The sequence below is a fragment of the Anser cygnoides genome, chromosome 16, assembly GCF_040182565.1.
Source record: "Anser cygnoides isolate HZ-2024a breed goose chromosome 16, Taihu_goose_T2T_genome, whole genome shotgun sequence".
NCBI lineage: Eukaryota > Metazoa > Chordata > Aves > Anseriformes > Anatidae > Anser > Anser cygnoides.
In genome coordinates this window covers 2,856,926-2,878,883 of record NC_089888.1, presented here as the reverse complement: position 1 = coordinate 2,878,883, position 21,958 = coordinate 2,856,926, and the positions used below count along the sequence as shown (strand labels likewise).

Here is a 21,958-nt window from a genome sequence, read left to right as displayed (position 1 = left end):
ATAATGTTTTAGAGCACAATAATGGGATTAATTTTTAAATCCTAGCTTATTTTTCACCATTGGTGGGTTTTAGTTAGGTTCAGCATTTTATTCAGCTCTTGAAGTGGCACCAAGTCCCTGTTTTTATTCCTGACTATTTATTTAGTTAAATTTACATTAAAAGATGAAATGCCCACCTAAGACTTTACATTCCTTAACTTGTCCTTCGACAAGTTAATCCCAGCGACAGAATCCCAACTGCATCAAAGCGATCATCTCACAGGGAAGCCAGCTGGGTTTAGAGCACAAAGAGAGATCACCAAACTTGTGTGATTTCAGCACCAGCAGCAACAGATCCCAACATCACGGAGACCTGCTCGTCTCTGTCTACATAGCTGATGAATGTCAGCCACCTTCACCCCTTGTTTTACCACAACCCAGTGCTTTCTGGGTTTATTAGCCCACAATAATATTTATTTCCACTTTATTTCCTTCTAACATCAGCATCATCACTGCTTTTACACCAGTGACTTCCCTTTGTTCAAGCATCTTTTTACCTTCCTGCATGTGGAGCATTACAGTTATTCACTTATACATGGTTTAGTCTTTTATTTATTTAGTTAGTTATCTACTTATTTTGTCTATCTATCTATCTTAAAGGCTAAGCCGAGACTTTCAAACAGACCGGCCCATCTTGAGCTACCTGCAGAGAGCAGATTTTCCAGAGGTGGGTGTTCGATATTTTCTGGAAATCGTTTCTCTCTAATGAGTTGGACCTCAGGCTCCCAAGACAAAAGACACCCAAGCTGCTAATCTTTTCTTAAAACTTTATCCCTGTAGCAAAGTTAAATTGCAAAGTAGCAATTTCTTTTCTAAATAATTTTCTCTGCATTGTAATTCCTTTCAGCTTGACAGCCTTCGAGACCGATCAGGCTGAGCCAAAGGTTTTACCAGCTCTAATCGGAGTCTGTTTAAAATGGCTGCAGTGTTAATTTCAAACTAGGAATTACAAGACAAAAAGTCATATTTCCCCCTCCGTGTAGGTAACAGCCCAGTACGGACCCTTTTGGGAAAACATATGCAACAGCACAACGCTGATCAAACCACCACCGACAAAAAAAAAATTAGCAAGACCACAAATTTGCAAGGAGGGTTTTGCATTCAGTCCACCGTGCTGGAAACCACAGCGCCGCGCTCTAATGGCCTTCTTGGGTCCCATCAGGCTCGTGCAGCTGTTACTGCAGCTAGCGCGAGTGGTAGCCTAAAGGGAGAAAGAGACACTTATTTTGGGTTTGTGGTGGCTGCTGCAGCTTCATCAGCCTGATTTATATGCTGATTTGCATATGTTCACCCACAAATGCTGTGAATTGCGCTTTTCCACGAAACCGTACCATTAACGCTGGCTGCCAAAGCGGCGATCAGCGGTGCCGTTACACATGTTTGTCTTGCACATATCTTGGATGCTAGGTGTGTTATCAGGGCAGCCTCGAATCTTCGGGTGCTCCCAGCCACGCTTGGTGATAATACTCCATATGTGGTAAAAGATGGCTGATATCGGAGCTGGGATTTTTTTTTGCTAGCGAAGCGGGTGCTTTAACATTTCACATCTCTTGCCAGAGATGATGCTACCGGCACGTCACTTGCAGGCCAGAACTGGTGCTATCTAGGGCCCGTAGGAGCTGGCTCTGTAGCACTCCATTTATGACACCTATTATGGTAATTCATAAAAAATAACCATCAAATATCCTGCAAACACAGAATTGTTTTTTTCATAGACCGATTTCTCAACACCTGACATTTCTGCAAGGAACCTGGATATTATCTTTGCTCTTGTCACTGTGCGAGCCTCTGAGCATTTCTGCAGTCCCGTGGTATCTCCCAGACAAAAGAGCTACAATTAACCTCCCTGTGCAATCGCAGCAGTGCGGAGCGATACTGGAATGCCAGGAAAGAGGTTTCTGATATCCAGAGAAGCAGGTGCCCTCCCTGTGAAGGTAATCAGACCTCAGCTTGGGCTGGATCAGCCCCAGCTTGCTGCTTTTTGGGGAGGAGGGCACCCAGACCCTGGCTGCAGCCGCTTCTGCCCGCAAGCAACTGCGCACGTTCTCCTCTAGGTGTGGCAGGCAGGATAGAAACTTGCCTCTGCAATCGATTTTATTCCATTTTATTACTCTCAGCTCTTCCAGAGTATTGCAAACCCTCCGGGGACCTTTTAAGACATCTGCTGATGCTTCACTTATAAATCAAATCTGCCCTTCCTGGCTACTTGGCCGGTGCCCCATCCTCCTGCCGCGCGCAGCCTGGAGCAGTGCACCGAGACTTCACCCTCGCGATGCCTCTCCAAAAAGTGCAAGGGGGGGGATTTTCCCAGCCCAAGCCCAGGTTTTATAAATCAGTTTTATTTTTTGTGACAGCTTAATCAGACACTTCCTTACCCATTATCCCTATATGGTGACTGCAACAGGTAAAACCACCATTTTGCCACTCTTTTTGGACCAGCAGAAAGTGTTGTCGAGGCGTGCTGTGTCGGTGGGGCGAGCACCTCGGCACGCTGATGACTATCAAGGCAGGGGCAGATGGTGTCCGGGGGCATGGGCACATCTGAGCCAGGGGAAGGTTACTGGGAAAAAAGATATTTTCGACCAACGTTTTTCCCGAATTGAAATTAAAGGCTGAAAAGATTTATTACAGCGGCATGTTCGTGCTGCTATATTTAAGGTGATGTCAGTGTTCTCAGCCTAATCCTTCTTATGCACCGAGGATTAAAACTCAGCCATAATAAAGTGCTCCAAGCTGAAACTTGTCCTCAAATGTTTCCTACTTGAAGTCTTAATTTTATTTTACGAAATTAAAAATAAAATTAACTCCAAAGTTTTGCAGCTTTGGGGATGTGAATAAGGAGGAATCCTGCCCACAGATTTGCCCATCTGACCGCTAGCATATTTGAGAGACCCGCACGGAGAGAATGCTGCCAAGGTAGCAACATACTCCTGCTTTTCTTGTTTTAAGCAAGGAACATCAGACTACAAACAGGAAAAATATTTTTACCTTTGAGCTGCCGATAAAAGAGCAAACGAAGGCAGATTCCTGTTTGCACCATGGCCTTGCCGGGCTCCCAGGCAGCAGGAGAAGCAGGGAGGACATTTGCGTACAGGGAAAGGGAGCCAGAAAGAGATGAACTTTAAACAGCATTCACTTCCCCCTGGAGTGCGTGTTTACTCTTGAACATGCTACAAATAATTAATAGGTTGTATCTGGTGAAATTATAAATAAAATGGTAACAAAGCTACTTCGCTTGTGCAGCAGGAACAAGCTTCTACTAGGGAATTTGCATGTCTTTTTCCAATATGCTGCAGTCACCAAAAATATCTATTTTTTCCTGAGTTCTCCTCGGTCACTGGGCCAGCGTTTTTACACCGTAAGTTCAACTTTAAAATGCAAACTTGAATCATAACCCTATGATGATTTTCATGATAGTTTTCACCTTTATCAGCCAGGTGGGACTGGCTGGCTGTGCTGGATCAGGAGCTGCATGTGGGACAGGCAGAAAACTGGAGTGGCTGGGGGATGTCACCCCGAAGAGCAAGAAATAGCCAGGTTTCCATTTCAGGGCGAAAAAACACGGGTGTGGGTGAAGCCAGGGAGATGTTAGAAATACAGACCTGGACTCCTTGGAGGCGTGGAAGGATCCAAAAGCTGGGACACATCTGATCATAGGGCTCATATATATTTATGCATGTGTATCTATAAATATACATAGACGTGTTTATCAGATGTGACGCTAATTCTGGGCTATTTATCAGCTTTGCAGTGGAGTTATTAAACTCTTTTCTCCAGCTGCTCATTCCTGGTGGCTATTCACAGGGCCCGTGTCAGGATCTCAGGACGCTGCTCCTGGAAAGGGTAGGAGACAGGCGTGCCTTTCCAGCAAGCGTTTCCTCTTGCAATTAATACCTCTGTAGATTAATTAGCACCAATAACAACAGTTCATGGCAGGCAGTGGGAAGTTGCTGAGCACTGAACGAGTGCCGGCATTGAGGCCTTCCCATCGCCGTCTGACAGGGAGCGCACGTCCAGCCCCGGCGTGGTGCAGAGGGGTGCAGAAATGCAGAAGAAAAAAGAAAAAAAGGTTGCTGGAAGTGCAGTGAGCACCTCTGACATCTCCTACAGTGGCCACACACAAGCCGTGGCCCTTGGGGCAGCTTGAAGGAGGAACTCGTGGCTGGGCTGGCTCTGGGAGCACACCAGGCTTAATGCAGGCCTCTGGGCCGAGATAAGGATAAGCTGAGTCTTTGAAGCTGAGATTATGGAAGGAGGGGAAAAATTACAAATCTGCTGAATGTGCCTAGTGCTTGTCATAAGATCTGAAAGTCGAGGGTGTCCCTTTCATTAGTTTTATTACAAAACCCTCCCAAGCTCAGGCTCCAGCCAGCAGCTTGGTCTGAGGAGGAAGAGGAGGGAAGTCCCGAACAAGGAAGGCCCAGGAGCAATGCTGTTCCACCAGAGGCTCTTCTTGCTGAGCTTATGGTACTAAAATGTGGAATTCAGGGGGACCATGAAGCATAAAGATGGTATATGCACAATCTTTGTGTAATACATAGACTGGAAATGTCAAATTACATTTACCTGAATGATCTCAACTTGATTCCTTTGGGCATATACACGATCATATGATCTTTATGCTTTGCCATTTATTTTCCAAAATTTCCATCTGCACGAGTATGGAGCAGCTTTAAAGAGCACCTATTCAATATTTTATTTCCAGCAAACTACTCAAACTCTGCTCTGGTGGCAATGACTAATTCCTCCTCAGCCTTGCCTATGGCATTCATCAGTTTAGCATTAATTTAGGAGAAGGGTGACATTATTGCCATTTTACAGATGAAAGTGCTGAGTCACAAGCAGAAAGTTCACCAAAATGCACTAATTTGCTGTACACAATTTTTGATGATGCAGAACTGGATATTTTCCATCCCAAGGTGCTTGCTTGTCACACTGCCTGGGTGGCTGGGGGAGCTCAGCACCCCACTAAGAGCAGCTGATACCCCAAAGTGTCCCTGGTACCCCAAAATGAGCAGCTTGCATCTATTAATTACACCAGAAATGTAAGCACTTCATGTAGGATCTCTGTGGTGAAGGTAGAAATGGCTATAAAGTGTAGTACAGGGCTGCTGCCATGCCTGTTTTGTTGGGATTTTATGATTTGGCCTGAAATTTCATGAGGGTGAATGCTGAAAAAAAAAATCAATTAACGCAGATTAGAGATTTCTGAGGAGAAAAAAAAAACCAACCAAGCAGTTTTTCCCATATTAAAAAATTAATAACAATCTGCTCTGTTACATTTCTGACTATTACAGGGGGATGAGGAAGAATTTTATGCTGGGAATATGCCTTTTGCCTTTTGAAGTTCCTGTGAAAATCTGTTCAAATTTGGCCATGTTATACACATTAGAGGAATTACTATTTGCACATGCTCAGTAGAGATTTATTTTTTATTTTTTATTTTTTGATTTTTAGCAGCTCAGATCTTCAGAGAATCACCTGAGTAGCTTGGAGCTGTGCCATTCCCAGGGGCTGAGTGTGCTCCAGCCTGGACATCAGCGTGCCATGCAGGTTGGGGTGGGCTCTTTGAAAAAGAGGAAGAATTCAGCCTCATGGTTGGACAAGTGAATGGCACAAAGTCCCCTTTTCTTTATACTTTCAAAACCCACAAATACAATCTGTATATAGTGAACCGGACTCTTAACAATGTTTTTTACCAGTCAAGCAAAATTAATAGGAGGTGGAGCTACCAGCCTGCTCATCACACATTTGAAGAGATGCTACTCCCTGAACATGTCTCTTATTTGGAGGAGGTTCATCGTGTGCGCTGTCGGGGCAGCCACTGCTCTGACTTTCCACCTGCGAAGCAGGAACCATCCCAGATGCTGGGGTGCTTGGACCCAGCAGTGCTCAGCCTGCCCTCTGATTCTCCCCACTCCCTGCATTTTGGAAAGGGAGCAGTCCCTGCCCTGTGGCTGCCTTTCCAAATCCTACGTGAGCATTTAAACCAAGGAGGAGACATTCAGGGGAAGAGCAAAGAGGACATTTCCTTCGCCTGCTGCAGTCCTAAATGTGTCAACACATGGTCAGTTCAGCAAAGGGGAGTTTTACCTGGTTAATGCCACAAGGAGATAAAAGCAGCAACACTGCTAAACAGAATTAGCTATTTATTTGTACGGCATTTAATTGCGCTGAATAAAGGTCAGTGTGTTCTCACAGCCTTCCCGTTTGTGTCTAGGGAAGAGTGGCTGTGGTTCCTCTTCCTGGTTCCAAGACATCATGCTCACTTCTCTAGCCAGATATTCTCAGTTTCTTTTTACGAACCCACCCATAAAGAGAAGTTTCTTGCCAAGAACCAGAAGGATTCTTTCTTTTAAACTTTTGGCCCCTGTGACGATGAAGTCAGAGACTAGATTGTACCCAAACACAGAAGCCAAGGCAGCAGCATCATTTGTCTGAGAAAGTTAACCAGGAAATTTTGGATTCTATCTTTTTCCTCAGGTCACTGGGATTTGCCACATGCTGCCCCTTCCTTCCAGACTGCCCCTGCCATACGGTGCACTTTATATGCCCCACTTGGTCCTGGGCCTGTTATGTGACACGGCGAGCTGCAGAAGATCGACCTTAAACAACATTTAAGTACCTGTGGGGTCTCACCTGCATTCTTTGCCCCTCACTGGTGTCCTCTTGCACCTTCACCCAGCCTCATGTCTCTGCACAGACTGAAAGCCCCCCCATGCAAGGGCTGCAGCTGCTCCACCTTTACACCTTCACCCGCTAATCCTCTTGATGATGCGTGACCCGACAAACCCGAAGCAGACACCAGCCTTGCACACCCTCTGCCTGCCCTCGGCGGCACACATGGCTTTATCTGACACTTCTGGCTTCCTCCGTGGGCCTGTGTGGAGCAGGCGGTTCTGCAGAAGCAGCAATGCTTTCCTCAAAGACCCTTTCCCTAACGTCTCCTTTGGGCTTTTTATAACCTGATACTACACCTGCCATTCTCACTGAGCTGCCAAGTGGGATAATGTGCACAGGCGAACATTGTTACATGCAAAGACACATACTGGAGATGCTGACAGATGGAGGAATCACACCATTTTGCAGGAAAGAAGGGCAGGATAGGAGCAGGAATATCAGAATGAGTCTTGCCGTTTACATATAACAAGCTACAGCTATATTTGGATACGCTGCTGCATTCACAACCTTCCCAATTGCCAGGCTTTCAAATACACACATTACCACCAGAAGTGCTCTTGCTTAAGTGCTCCCATCTCCAGGATTTCCCTTGAAGTATCTGACTGAAGTAATGTAAAGTGCATTTCAATTGGCAGTGAATGCAGGTTAAATGGTAACAGCACAACAGATCCAGTGTTTGTTCCCTGAGCTTTTTCTTTTACCAGTCTCTCCTTTTAAAGAGTCGGTTACTTACTGTAACGCTGCATTCAGGCACCTTCAGTCTATTAAGCCTCTTTCCTGACCCTCTATACAACAGCTTGAGGATGCTGTGAGCTGTATCAGTACTGCTTTAGTACACAAAAAAGTGAGTAAATGCACTGCTGAGTGCTCAGGCTGAGCAGCAAGCAGTGGGTAAACTCCCTTCAGAAATCTGTGCACTTGCATTTATCCCTGGCTACAGCACCGAGCTGACCGGAGACCAAGCCAATCGCTTTGGATTACTTCAGATTTGTGTCACCTCCCGTACCTGTTATGGAGCACCAACTGCTTAACCCTTAAACAGAGTCCTTTTCCAATCCATTGGATTGGCTGCAAAATGTACAAAATAGCCAAGTCTGCAGTGAACAATGAAATATCCCCACCTGCCCGTGCCAGACACTCGGCCTGAGATGGCTAAGCCATCGCTCTCTGAAAAGTAACCAAAAAATGCAGAGCAGGGGAAGATCTTAACCTCAGTCGCTCGTCCCACAGGTATCTCACCCTGTCCTGACTGGGCCTTGCTGGTCACAAAGAGGAATGACCCCCTGCAAAAGCAGGGACAGAAGAATCCTGTTTATTATTACCTGGGATAAGTTTGTGCTGGAGGAAGAACTGAGCTGGGCTACGGACAGGCTAATACACAACCCAGATGAGGACCAGCTGAAGTTGGACACGGATTCAGATTCACTCATCTGGCTCTGGACAGAATTAACCTCCCAGAAAACAGCAATGTGCCTTTCCCAGGTGTGTACTACATGCTCTAGGCTACATCCCCCTCCATTTTTGTACCACAAAATCATGCCAAGTGACCTCTGAAGGTAAAGAGAAGGGATCACACCCCATCACCACGGTGTAGCACAGGCAGGCTACAGCTTCCCCCCCACCAGCAGTATTTGTGTCTGTGTGGATGTTTATGAGAGAGATTTTAGTTTAGTTTAATTGCTGCAGTTAGCTTTCCTTTTGCTTCATACACACAAGCTCAAGCGGATTTTCTTCCTTTTCTTCTTAAAGCTGTGAGCAATTTGTTTCAGAATCATCTTTTTTTTTGGAGTGGAAGGAGTGAGAAAAAGGAACCCTCTGCTAGGGACTTGCTGGAGCGAAAACCTTACGTGTGAGCATCTTCCAGCTCTGGATGTTGGGAGCTTCTTACGGATTCCTCCTGGCTTCTCCGAACCTCCACCCGTGATGGATGTTTAACACGCCGTGATGCGTACTGCTCCGCGATGACTTCGGTGAGGCCATTACACGAGTTACGCCGGTGACAGATTGACACTTAAGCCGGTATATGTTTGCAAAATATCTGCCTGCATTCTCACGTGGCCCCCCCCGTTCCCGTAGCGTCGGCGCACACACAGCACACGACAGCAGAGAGCCACCCGACAGGGGGGGTTCAGGCCTCTTTCCCATCACACATCGCCGTAGCACCCAGAACTGAATCACCGAGGGTGTTTCAATAGGCAGACGTTAATTTATAGAGTAAATCATTATGAAATGGAGGAAATAGTGACTATCATCGGCGCTGATTTGATCTAATAGAGCCTCACACTAAATTGCTAATATTCTCTCTCTCCCGGCTCCTTTCTTTCAAACGACAGAAACAAATAAAAATATAAGCCTTTGTTCAACCAGCGCTCGGGACATCACTGCCAGGTGCACGGCTTGCTGATCACGTACAGATTCACCTTACCTCCTCCCCGCTGCTTCTCAGGCTGGGGCGAACAGCATCCATCCCCTTCGGCTTCAGCAGGGACTCGGTAACCTGAAAATTGAAAGAAGACACATTTATCGCTCTCTCCTGACCTGTCCTTTCCCTTTCTTATCTGGAAGTCGGCGGTTTTGGTTCACTCAAGTGGCAGTCGGCTGTCCATTTCCTGATGGCAGCAGACTCCCATCTGGCTGATGCAGATGCCACTGTTTTGACTTCATCCAGGTGGTCACCCAGCAAACCCTGTTGTGCCTAATTATTTAAGAGGGTTGTGAAACACTAGGTGATTTTATATACCATATGTGCAAGGAGACATAAGCATGAAGACGCTGTGGCTTAATGATGTGGCAACTTCAGCTCGGAATCTTCCATGTTTTATGGCTGAAGCCTGACCTTTCGCTTTACTGCAATGCACTTTGTAGTGTTTAGCATGAAAGGAAAGCAAACCGTATCGGAGACGGGGAGGTTATCGGCAGCGGTTACAGAGCCATCCTCGCACGTCTATCGAGATAAAGCACTTGACTCAATTTTAGAATATCCATCCTGGTGGGGAGAGGGGGGGAGAGCCAGTCCTTTAAACGGGATTTCAGGATTTGGAGTTCAGAGACTTTGTTCATGGTGTAAGAGCAAATCACAGACCTTCTTCTTCAGAGCAAAATAACGGCAAACCAGCTCGCCCACTCTAATTATTAATTTATTTATTTTGAACGTGCATAGTTCGTTGCTTTGACTTCTCAGACAATGGGAAGGTACAAGGAGGGAAGGATAATAAATTGCATTCCCTCCTTCTTGCCATCACAGGAAACCTTGAGGGACTGTTCAGCAAGCTAGAGCTCTTATCTGCCTTTGGGCGATCTCATTATCAAACCTTCATTTTGCTCCCCAGCAGGAGAGATGGCCTGCAATGTATGATAACCTCTACTTATGAAACTCACACTCCAGAAATCTCTGATAATAGGCCAGCTAAAATGGAAAACCGAAGAGCGGGCAGTAGGTTTCCAGTCGCCAATAAAGACTATGCACACAGACACACAGGCAGGCACTAAGACACCCTAATGTTTATTTATATTTCTGTGCACCAGTCCCACTGCTGGCACCTCCCAGGACTAAACCCACCAACCTAACACAACCAGCATTTTCTGGCATGCTTTGAATAATGTTTTCAAGGAAGCCCGTGCGATACAGATCCTGTGTCCCATCTACAGAGAGGTCAGTGAAATCAGTGGGAATTATAGCCTGCCTAACCTGCTCAGGTGTTTTATAGATCCCATTAAACACTTCTTTAAGGCCTGTTGAAAAATGAGCTGTAGAATCATAAGTAGTTCCTGGAGCTACAGAGAAAAAGAAGGAAGGAGGAATAAAGAGAAATGGGTTCCTAAAACACTTGGGCGCTTTGCTTGTATTTATTTTCAATTACTTTCCCATTGCTGGAGAGCCAGGAGATGTAGAAGAGGGGTGGCCAGGGGGGTTGGGGGTTCAAGCCCCCCAATTCACGTCCATTCTGCCTGCCTTATGCTGTGTTCCCTGCAAACCATCGGGCTCTGGAGCATGGAAAAGGAGCCAGGATGTCAGCGCCTAGTGCTGGTTCCTGCTGCGAAGCCATCCAGATGTACAGCTGGCACAACCACAGCCCGCAATACCAGGGTTTCTCCAGTAACTGGCCACCCCGCTTTGGGAAAGTTAAGTGCTGGCTCACGTAGCAGTGGTGAGGGAGCCCTTGTGAGCACAGAGAGGTCTCCAGAAGGACTCCCCGGGATGCACAGCCTCACAAAGCCGTGCATTCCCCCTGGCAGAGCTGCTTTGCCCCCCTTTCCCAGCCCCAGGAGCCCCCAGCAGAAGCTGCTGTGCCCTGCACAAGCTGCACGGCTCTCCTGCGAGCAGCTCCACCACCCGCATCCCCATCACGCAGCTTCTTCATCGCAGTCCGAAGACCGTGGCAACCCAGGTTGTGAACTTAATTCTTATCTCCTTTTGCTGCACTGCTGGGGGACTTTCTGGATCAGAAAGAAAATAGTTGGGAGGTCACCGAAACACCTGGAAGCATCAAAACCCTCTCCTTCTCTTTTTGTTTCCATTTTCCTATCAGTAAAAGGGTTACCAGTGGTCAGTTGCTCCCCCTCTCTAGCGTGGGCGAGGCAGAAACATTATTTGCACTTGTAAAATCTCCCTAGGCATAGCATGCTGCTGAAAATATGATAACACTTTTAATTATATTTTAATATATTGTGTGGATTATATTTTTAATACCTTAAAAAATAATCAGCCTGAAAAATCCCAGCTACTTGAGGAAATAAATGCAGAGGACAAAAATATTAAGATACGGAAAGATTTTTCTTATTAAAGGCTAAATAGGTTTTGTTTTTAAATTCCCATTAAAGAGAAACATGTATTATAAAATAATCATAAAAAACCGTAGGGAGGCACCTAGTTACGTGAGAGGCCCTTGCTGGGACAGATTGTCCTTGCTCCTATTGGGATGAAAAAAGAGTAAAAGCTGCAGAGCCTCCCGGTATTCTGCACTGGGTCTTTGAAACGGGGACGTGCTCAGCCAGGGGGTTCCCCCAAAAAGCAGAGGAAAGCAGGAGCTCTCCTCGCAGGGGGGGGTCCCACCATGGGGATATCAGCACGGTGGGAATTGATGCACGCTCGTGTCCCCCTTCTCCTTGCACAGGCTGGAGCATGCAGCTGAGCTCGCTGGGACCGTTCACACGAGCAAGGTGAGCAGGAGGAGGCCTCACGCACTCTTACGGCACCAGCAAGGTTCCCGTGTTGGCGCAGATTAGCGGTTTTCAGTTGCAATGGCTGTTAACCCAGTACTTTTCAGAAACACCGTGTCCCCTCTTAATGACACATAGGATGAAGGCTGAGTTTCCTGCAATGGGAAAAGAATGACTCGCTGGCTGCTAAAACAGCCAGGGCTGAAGTCAGGTCTGTCCGGGCAGACCCTGCCAGAGCCCACGTGAGAACAGGGATATCACTGATAAAGTAAAGCCTACTTCAGCTGAACGTGACCGGCCTTTTCTTTAGAAACGGGAGAGGAATTCAAAACGACCTCCCTTTAACAGAGGCGTGTGAGCTCTCCAGAAGTGTTATTTTGCGAGCAACAAAAATCTGAGCCCTCCAGACACCCTCGCCACGCAGCAGAGCTCCTCTGCTCCCAGCTCCTCCACCTCGCCGTTCCCGCAAGCGCTCGGGTGGCTTGCGGCGAGCTGGACGGGGCCGTGGCTCGCCCTCGTTTTCCTCTCCCGTGCTAAGGGCAGGTAATTATCTCTGCATTCCTGGAGGAACGTTACGATAAATATGGCTGTCGTTTTTCATTACCGCATGGTGAACAAAGGGAACAAAGAGAACAAAAGGAAGTGTGGTTTTCCTAACCTGGGCTTGTATGTACTTCTCTGTGCGTAAGGCAGGAGTAGAGGGGGAGAGTTTATTGCTGTTATTTATTGATTATACACCAGGCTGGGTGAATGTCTCAAAATTTACCTTTTTTTTTTTTTTTTAAACTAATTAAAAATCATTCTCTGGTGAAATCCTTACCTCCTACATGCTGTCCCACCAGCATCTTCGTTGGGTTAAGATGGAAATTATTTAAAAAGCTAAAAAGGAAATCGTGTCTCCCCATCTTCCACCCTAGAAAGCACAAATATTCTCTGTCCTGATTTTTTTTTTCCTTTTCTCTCTATTTGACCTCCTCCCAGTAGAAAGTATTTAGCTAGATTACTGAATTTATCTTGATGATCATTCTTTACATGACATTGGAAAATGTAACAAAGGGATTTGTGTAAATAAGAGTACTCAGAAAACGTATATGTGTGTTAATTTCTTCCCTCCATAGTCATCTTTGGCACTTCTTTTTCAATGCAGACCAGTTAAATTAAAAAATGGTCAATATCCCTAATCTCTGAGGATATCTAATCCGAGCCACAGCCAGCTCAGAGTTCATCTCTACGCCTGTGAATTTTTTTCCATGGTTCCTAGGTGTTTTTACTGACTAACTGAACAGACACTTTGATTTGCCAAACTGTTATTAAAGAAAAAAAATTAGAAGGTTCACAGCGTTCACACTGACTGCAAAATTATCTCCTGAGTTGCAGAAAGAACAGTTTGCACTCATCTGTCTGAAGGCTGGCAGCAAATGGAAAATTATGGTGTAAGCAAAATTTCCCCTGGCAACTGTCTATGTAGGAAACATCAGACTCCGGGAAGGGCTGCGCGCCGTGTCGGTCACAGCCGCTACACACGAAGGGTCCCGGAGAGGAGCCTTGCATTTCCCTTGCTCTAATAACAGGTCTCCGAAACTTTGCTGAGATCTAGTGATGAATTCGCTTCTGTTAGAGCCCCAATCCCTTTCTCAGTCTTCCATGCTGTCTGTACAGCACTTAGATTTCCCCCGCAAAGCCCCTCCTGCTGCTTCTCGCCTCTCCATGGCTCTGCCTGTGGTGGCACTTGGGCTGCCCCCTCCTGCACCCCGAGGCTCTGGCCCCCCACGGTCTCTGCTGTGCCCACGCTGGTTTCCTAGCGAGATCCAGCTCACAGAGGCCCAGGCACAGCCGACATCTGCACCAGAGATGCACGCTGAAATCCCACCATGCAGAGCAGCCCTAAACCACCGGGAGATCTTGCAGCCTACATCTCCCCCCAGAGCCCAGGCCTTTATCTGCTCTCTGGAAGTCCTTAGCTGCCAGGTTGCTGCACATTCCTCTGCTGTTTCAGGTCCATTTACTGCAAAACAATTTATATAAATATATATATATTGGAGCTACCGTGGCACCATAAGGGCCCAGAGATGACCTGGGAGAAGCTCAGCCACACCAGGGTGCTGCTTTCCAGCAGCGGGGCCAGTCTGCCCCTGGGGTGCAGATCCTCTCCCAGCACCGTGCACGAAGCCTGTGCAGGCACACAAGTATCACGAGGCTGATGAAACGTTCCTGATGGACGTTTCCCTGCTGTATGCAAAGGCGCAGACACGTCCAAGCTAAGTCCTGAGCAGCCTCAGCCCTGGTAGCATGCAGCTCGGTGTGGGCAGCTCCGGGGCGAGCACAGCCCGACCCCTGGGGGGCTGTAGCCAAAGCCTTGGGGTGCTGGAGCCAAGCGGGTTAACCCCTGTACGGCTTCAGCGAGAGGCAGCCCAGGAGTTGTGCAAAGCAACTGCAAGCCCGGTGCTGTCAGAAATGCAGGGAGCGAATAACGGGAAATTGGCGAAAAGGATTTTGTGAAATAAGGAAAAATGAGATATTTCTGATTTGTCATTCTCCCCTCTTATCCGGTCTCAACCCGGTTGCTCTAACAGGCACCTTCTTGTCGGTAGCCACAATGACATCAATTGAGTGGGAGCGCGAAGCATCAGCACTACCGGTGAGAACAATTCAGTTAGGGAAGGTGGCTCCGCTGGCAATATTGGAATCAAAACATTCAAATGCAAAGACGGAGAGGCTAACAATTCAATTTACGCTGTGAATGCTGAGCAGCGCATTAAGCAAATCAGTTCAGATGGCTGGAAGTTGTTCTTGTTTAAAGAAGATCAGAAACAAAATTTCAACTCCTCTACCACATCTGAATGCCAGAGCTGACGCGCTGAAGTAGGCACTGCTGTTATTTTGGTTTTACTGAATTTAACACAGCTGATGGGTCTTTTTTACTGCTGTCCTGTGGTCCAGAGGGAGCTGCTGTGGTCCTTTGCAGATCTTTTCAAACGGAAAGAATATCAGGTTTACCAGGTGGTTACACCTCGTGCGATGGGCTGGAAGGAAGACATTTTAGGGCTGTAAACATTTAGCTTTTTTCCCAAGTATCCTTCTGTCGTAAGATCATCCGTAATGTTATACACCATGAAGCTTCCAGCAGGAATTTGACGTTTCCCCCACAGTTTTAGACCCAAATTTCTGAAGGACTGTTTCCAAAGTCACAAATAGCCATGCTGAGGATTTTTTGAAGCACTTTAAGGAGGTTTGCTACCTCAGCACGGCAGGCTGTCGTGCTGGCAACCATCCCAGCGGGACCTGGAGGTGTGTGCCACCCCTGGCACAGCCCTGTGGGACCCTCACCTGAGCAAGAAGTCTCATGGGCCCATAACGACGCTCTTTCCATGATGGATCTGATCCTGGGAGAAAGTCGAGGATGGTCCTAGGCTCTGTCCTAAACCCTGCCCCATGCACTCCTAGCACTGCAGTGGGGTGCGCAATCCTGCGCGGAACTGCAGGGGCTGGAGGCCTGGGTGAGAGCAAGCTCCTGCAGGAAGACCCCGATCAGACTACAGGTTGCTTGCTTGGAGCTACACGGTGCCGCTTGCAGACGGTTTAAGATTCATTAACCTTCCCCTGCGCTCCCCAACCGGAGAGACAAAGCATCAGGACGGGGAACCTGCCGCAGCAGCGAGACGGACAGGGAGAATGCCTTACCCACCCCGCCTGCCCGGGCTGTAACACACCGCGGATAATCACACCCGAAGCTGGGTCAGACAGGGACAAAATGAACTGAGGCTGCAACCAGACCTCACGCATTTCTTGCGTGTACCTACACACGGCACCGCGACCCGTCCCCGCCTGCCCCTTGTCCCCGCATCAGCCGTCCTAGCTAGGAGCCCGGTGTCACCACGCCGTATGAGCCTGTTACTGGGACATCAGCAGCGACGTGCACGTTGTTTGCTGCTGTGTGTGCAAGCCTGCACGTGCCAGAGGTGATGCCAGCAGTTACACCCAGTTATCTGAGTCCTACGGCAGTCCCATCCGTGCCTGGCAACTCAGGAAGCATTTTCCACTCATCTTTTTTTTTTTTTCCAAGACCCGCAAAGTTAGTGTCCACAACCAAACACCTCTGCAGTGTTGCAGCTCAGCTGTTTGTCATGAAAAACGTTCTTCAGAAAATGAACATTATAACGAATTCTGTATTTGCCCTTATTCCTTTCATAAACAATCTTTTGAAAACTGCTTTTCTTTGGTCAAAAAGTTACTGGGGATTACACGGGTCTACCCTGCTTTTCTGGACCTGAATGAGTAGTGACTACTTTGACACATATTACTTAGTTTACCCAGGTAGGGTATTACTTTCTTATCTAACTACATTAATTGATTCTACATCACTTAATAGCTCAATAGCTTATCAGGTTACTTCACTCACTAGACAAGCTAAATGTCTGGAGGCAATTAGAGTGTCATTCTCCGTAATAACAAGTTTCTTTGAGAAGTTGCTGATGAGGTTCTTTATTACACAGATTATAAAGCGTATCTTCATACTGTTATAAATACAGGTACGGATGGAAATTACCTACCAGGAGTCCCACTTCCCTAGCAACCAGGCAGATTTTAGGCTCATTTTCGGAGCGTTTGTTTTCTCCCCTTCCTCCCCCGCCTCCCCAGCGCTCCCTCCTGCCTTCCCCGTGATCTGCGTCTCGTTTTCTGTCACTCCGAGGAGATCTGCGGCCACCGAGGATCTGTCACGCCATCCCTCGCCGCTTGCCGCTCTCGATGTTCGGTTCATTTCGAGGATGTTACCCCCGGGGCACGAGGGTCTCGGCACCACGGGTTAATTACGGCTGCTCGTCTCCTTGGCTGCCCCTTACACGAGTGCGGGGCTGGAGAGGAGCTCGTTCCCTTCGCGTCCCCACTACGGGAGGCTGCAGGCAAATTCCCAGCCTCGCCCCATCAGAAGACCTGGCTGACCCGTGCTCTGGCTGACCCCCTGATGCCCACTTTAGTGCAATTCCCAAACGCATCCACATCCTGCAGGACCTAAATCGGTATTTTCTTATCCCAAATCAGCGGTCCACTTTTGGGCAGTGAGGCGAGAGAGTGGCTGAAGGGCAGCAGCTGCGTAATCCTGCTCTCAAGTGGTCCCCAAGCCCTGTTGTCAATTTTTTGCTTGGGTGCTCAGTATAATAATAATAATAATTAAAAAAAAAATCAAAATAGTAAATTTTATTTTGGCCAAAAGCATGGACAATGCTGGTCCAGCCTCCCCAGCCCAGACCAAAACACTGTTGGTTGGGAATGGGGCAGAGGCAGGATTTGAAATGGCAAGCCCAAATCCTTTATCTGTTTTTTTTTTTTTCTTTTTTTTTTTTTTTTTTTTTTTCTTTTACCTATTCTAAATCTTGCTGCTTTTCTCAGCCACCTCCTGTGACCAGACAGGTGCCTGCAGCTGCCACTAACTGTGCTTTTCTGCTGTGGGATTAAGGGAGGGCGTTTAGGTATTGCTGGTGGTCTAGGGTTAAAAGAGCAGAAACCTTTACTTCCTCTGCAGAGGGAAAAGTCTTGAACTCATCTGGGTTCCTGAAAAAATGCCCAAGGGAGCAGTGGCTTTTCCAAACCACACAGAGGCTTTGCACATGAGGAAAACAGGAGCTCTTGGCTCCTGGGATGGGGCAGAAGGGGCAGGCAACGCTAGGTCCCACCCTGGGTGCTCCACTACTCCACAACCTGAGCATCTCCATCCTTAAGCACATCACAAATCCCACAGCCCCCTTCAAAAACCATAACCTCCAGGCTGGTGGCTTGGGAGCTGAATGCCTGGGGAAATGCACTGGTGAGTTTTGCTTTCAAGTCCCTGCTTTTCACCTGTTTTTTACACAACCACCCACTGTCATAGACAGCAGCCACATTGCACAGCATCATTCAGAGATCTCGTCCTGATTTATCAGCTCCTTTGCCCAGCAGCTCCTGTGCAGGACAAACCAGAGTGTCCAGGAGGCCCCAGGGCTGTGAACCCACAGCGAGGCACGTGCAAGGCACAAAAGCAGCCTCAAAACTGCACAGCCCCGTTTCTGTGCAATCACAGCAATCGCACGTGGGCTCAGCCCGGCACATTTGCTCGATGTGCTGCCTATCTCTGGCATTTAATGCGCTCGGTAATTTGCAGAGGACAAACAAACAAAACCCTGGCGGTTCGCTTTAAGTCGTGTGCGAGACCCACAGCTAGTTGATATTCACCAGCAAGAGATGTCTGCTACCTCAGAACAATTAGTCTAAAATATTTATCAGAAATAAGTGTTGGGTTTTTTTTTGTCCAAGTTTTTGAAGTTAGGAGGCCTCAGATGGGATTAATGGAAATTTTAATTAAGATATGGAAATAAGCTGCTTTCTCCCTGTCTCTCTGAGACTGCAGGGAGTTAACATTATCCTCAACAGCGTGTCTCAACCTGCTGGGGGAACCATTTGCAAGACGACTTTGTTTTTAAGCTCACCTTAGACAGGAGGTTTAGCCACGAGCGTGACGTGAGCCCCAAGTCCCTGCCTGGAAATCGCTGCTGTGCCCCTGGTACCAGACACAACCCGCTACGCTCTGCCCCGGGGCATGCAGAAGCACCCAGGAAAGGCTTTCCTGAAGGAGGGAAAGGGATTTCAATCCTTTTCTGCTTCCGACTCGCATCCTGGCCGTCCAGCTGATTAGCTCCGGTCACGAGGAGGAGATAACCAGGAGCTGGAAGGAGAGGGATGGCCATGGGAGCTGGGATGACAGGAGGAGCATCCCCAGAGCAGCACACAAGCTGCTTCGGAGCTTCTCCAGGCTTGTGCTTGTTTAGGTAGGACCCAGGCAAGGCTGATGCGAAAGCAGAAATGAAGTGCTATTTTCAGTCTGAAACCACAACAGTGCAGTGAGCTTCCTGCTCCCAAAACGCCGCCGTTGCCTTAGGGAGAACACTTTTTAGGGACAGTCACCCTCTTTGCCCCGCAGCACTGCAAACGCTGTGAAATGCACACCGCAAGCAAAGCCCCCGTTTGCAAGTTGGGCACAGGGAAACAAGCTCATCGTCCTCTGATGGCCACTGGAGAATCCTAAAAGCCATTTTATGCCGTTACACATAAAGTCCACCCATCCTGGGAAGGGGTCTGAAGGGGGCGAAAGAACTTGAGGGGGACAAACGCTGCCCAACAACCATCTTGTGCCTGCAGATTTTTAGTGCTTCTTCATACACAGAGACCTTTGGAGCTCTGGGAAAACTTACAACAACCCTGGCCCCTTGTTCTTAAAGATTTCCTGGGAAATAAGGAACCAGAGTATTCTGAAGAGCTGGACTTCTGCACAGAAACAGATATCGGGATGTAAGTCACAAAGAGAGGGTGCCTTATAGTACCCAGAAAACTTGTGCAGGAACAGCCTGGCAGCTGTTTTACTGCTTTACATTCCTCCTTTTCCCTTTTATTCTGTATAGTATGTCTCACTTTTTTCCAGTCTAAAGATGAGCGAAAATAAAACAGATAGGCAAATATGTTTCAAAGAGAACTATGCTTTTGGATGCTTGGCCTCAGCAAATGATGGTCTGGCTTGCAGATGCACTAAACACCCGAATTTCTCGCTGAGCTCAACCAGAGCAGAGGTTAAGAGATGGACATTTTAATTCTGATTTCCAAAGGCAGAGAAAAGTATCCAATAAAGGCATTCAGAATTATTCATGCCATTCTGTACGCTGCGGGATCGCACTTCAATTCCCACAGATACATAAAAAGTCGTTTTATTTATGGGAAACAACTCTCAATCCCAAACCTGTTAAACCAATGGAAGTACTTTTGAATGCACTGTGAGTAACTTACTTCATGTGAGGATCACAAAATAACTTGCAAGCATTAATGAATTAAGTACTGAGACCTACACATGCGATATCTAGGCATTTCTATACCAAACCCCTCTTCCTGACAAGGAAGGACTAAAAGGCATGAAATGACTGATCCAGGGTCGCAGGCGAGTCCGTGGCAATGCAAATACTGAAAATCGGTAGGTCTTTTTCTGTCCTCAAAACCAGACTCTGCCCTATAGCACCGGGAACAAAAGAAAAAGGAAAAAAAGGAAAAGGAATAGATGTATTAAGGATGCCCAGATGTTCTTGACACAGAGGGCATAGGTCAAATCTGAGATCCTATTTCAAAATCTAGAGAAAATTACCTTTGCAATGACATGTGGTGTGACCTTCAACTCTTAATAGTCTAGGAGCAGTCCATTTCTGCACGTCTGGATCGTACATTTTACATTCAGGATCTCTAAATCACCTCTTATCATTTACCTACTTCCCTCCGATAATGAACGCTATTTTGCTGCTGCACCTCTGTTCCTATGTGGGCTGCATCCTGTTACACACTTTGCAGAAGCACAAGAAAAATCTCAAGGCACAAAGATGACATTTAATGCAAGACTCGGGTAGAGCTGCTGATTACCGCTTGCTGTATGCTCCGTGCAAAGCAGGCAGGCAGGCTGCAGAAGGCTGGAAGGCATTAAGCAGAGATGATTTTGAGGGGATCTCAATGAAATTAAACTTTTTTTTTTTTTTTTTTTTCCCCCAAGTAAAGCCCAGCAGGGGATAACAAAAATTAGGGTTGGATTTACTAAAAATGAAGTGCTCCAGTGATTAAAAAAATGGTTGGCTGCAAAATCCCTAACTGCATTTGATTGTGCAACAGCACCAAGGCGAGATAGCGCAGCTTTTATAAATTGTGTTGCTAAATACAAATATTTCATACTTATCTCCTTTTGTACAATAAGGACCGAACTGTTTAATGACAATTTATTAGTGCTTATGCACAGATATAATGTATTTTCTTTTCTTTTCTTTTTTTTTTTTTTTCCATTTGGTTCTTCCAAATAGGAAAAAAATGATAATTGCTATCTAAGCTCTTGACTTCCCTTGACTTAATTGCAATCTAAGTCCGCTTCTAATCTGTACAGATCACAGTAGCACGATTTGGAGTTTAATTTGAACCCCTTGTGAATACATGTGAGGAGGCTAGAGGGTTTGCATGTGCACATCTTTCCGTGCTCAGTATTTTGAGCATACTTTTTTTTTTTTCTCCCCCAAAACAAGCCAGCAGAGAAAGGTCTCTCCCTTTCCCCTATTAGGACACACAACATCTACCTTTCTGCCAGTATTTTTCAGCTTTCTAAAGGACCACGATTTTTTTCAGAGCTCCATATTTCATGACATAAACAAAACGAAAAGCCTTGGAGGGAGAAAACCAAAATTTCCTGCGAGCGGGGAATGCTGGAGCAGCTCTGCGCCTGATCCACGGGGCGTGCCGTGCCCCTGAGTTAAGGGGAAGATCCCTTCGTGCCTCAAGGCTGCTATTTGCAAAGCTGCCTGAGAGATCTGGATACCTAATTCTTATTAGAATACTAAATTGAGGTTTCTCTTACACATCTTCACCTCACACGTGCCTCAGGAGGTTCCTCAATCCATTTAGAAATACGGGAAAGGAAATCTCTGGCTCAGCTGGGGAGAACGAGCAGCACAGATGAGGTTAGAAGCATCCTACCTGGAGTGGGAGCCAACCCCTTTCTCAGGAGAGATGAGGTACTTATTTTTCTCCTGTTACTTTGATGACTATTTTTAAAGTATCTGCCCATCATGGACCAGGCTGAAAACCCAGAGCTCTGAGCCATCTCCACGTCTGGTGGCTGTACCCAGGGAACAGCAGGATCGTGCTGGCTCCTGTAGGAACTGCCCCATCTGCAGAGTCAGGGAAAAAGCTGGGAGCAGCTTCTTCCACCGCGGGGGAACACGCACACTCGTCTCCTCCCTGCTCACTCACAGAACTTAAAAGCAAAGCCACACACACCAATAATAATAATAATAATAATAATAATAATAATAATAATAATAAATATATATAGGCACACGTTTGCTATGGTATCTAAGATTTAGATTATTACTAAAATAAGGCTTCCGCTGTTTTAGTTAGCTCCAGGGGTGGGGTCCTAGCTCATTACCCTGAAAGGGCGGTGATGTTTCCGCCTTCATTCCCACCATTAAACCCTTCTCGTTATTCCACAGGTGGGCTCTGAAGAAGCCGACCCAAGCCCCCCGCTGCTGGC

General features: G+C 47.0%; 1 long non-coding RNA gene across 1 annotated transcript in view; it reads right to left on the bottom strand.

Moving 5' to 3' along the window:
• The window catches only part of LOC106040840 (uncharacterized), a 160,852-nt gene that overhangs the window by 36,455 nt on the left and 102,439 nt on the right, over positions 1–21,958 (bottom strand). Inside the window, exon 3 of the long non-coding RNA XR_010825316.1 lies at positions 9,146–9,217. This is a non-coding gene — a long non-coding RNA (uncharacterized lncRNA). The remainder of the gene's footprint in view (positions 1–9,145; positions 9,218–21,958) is intronic.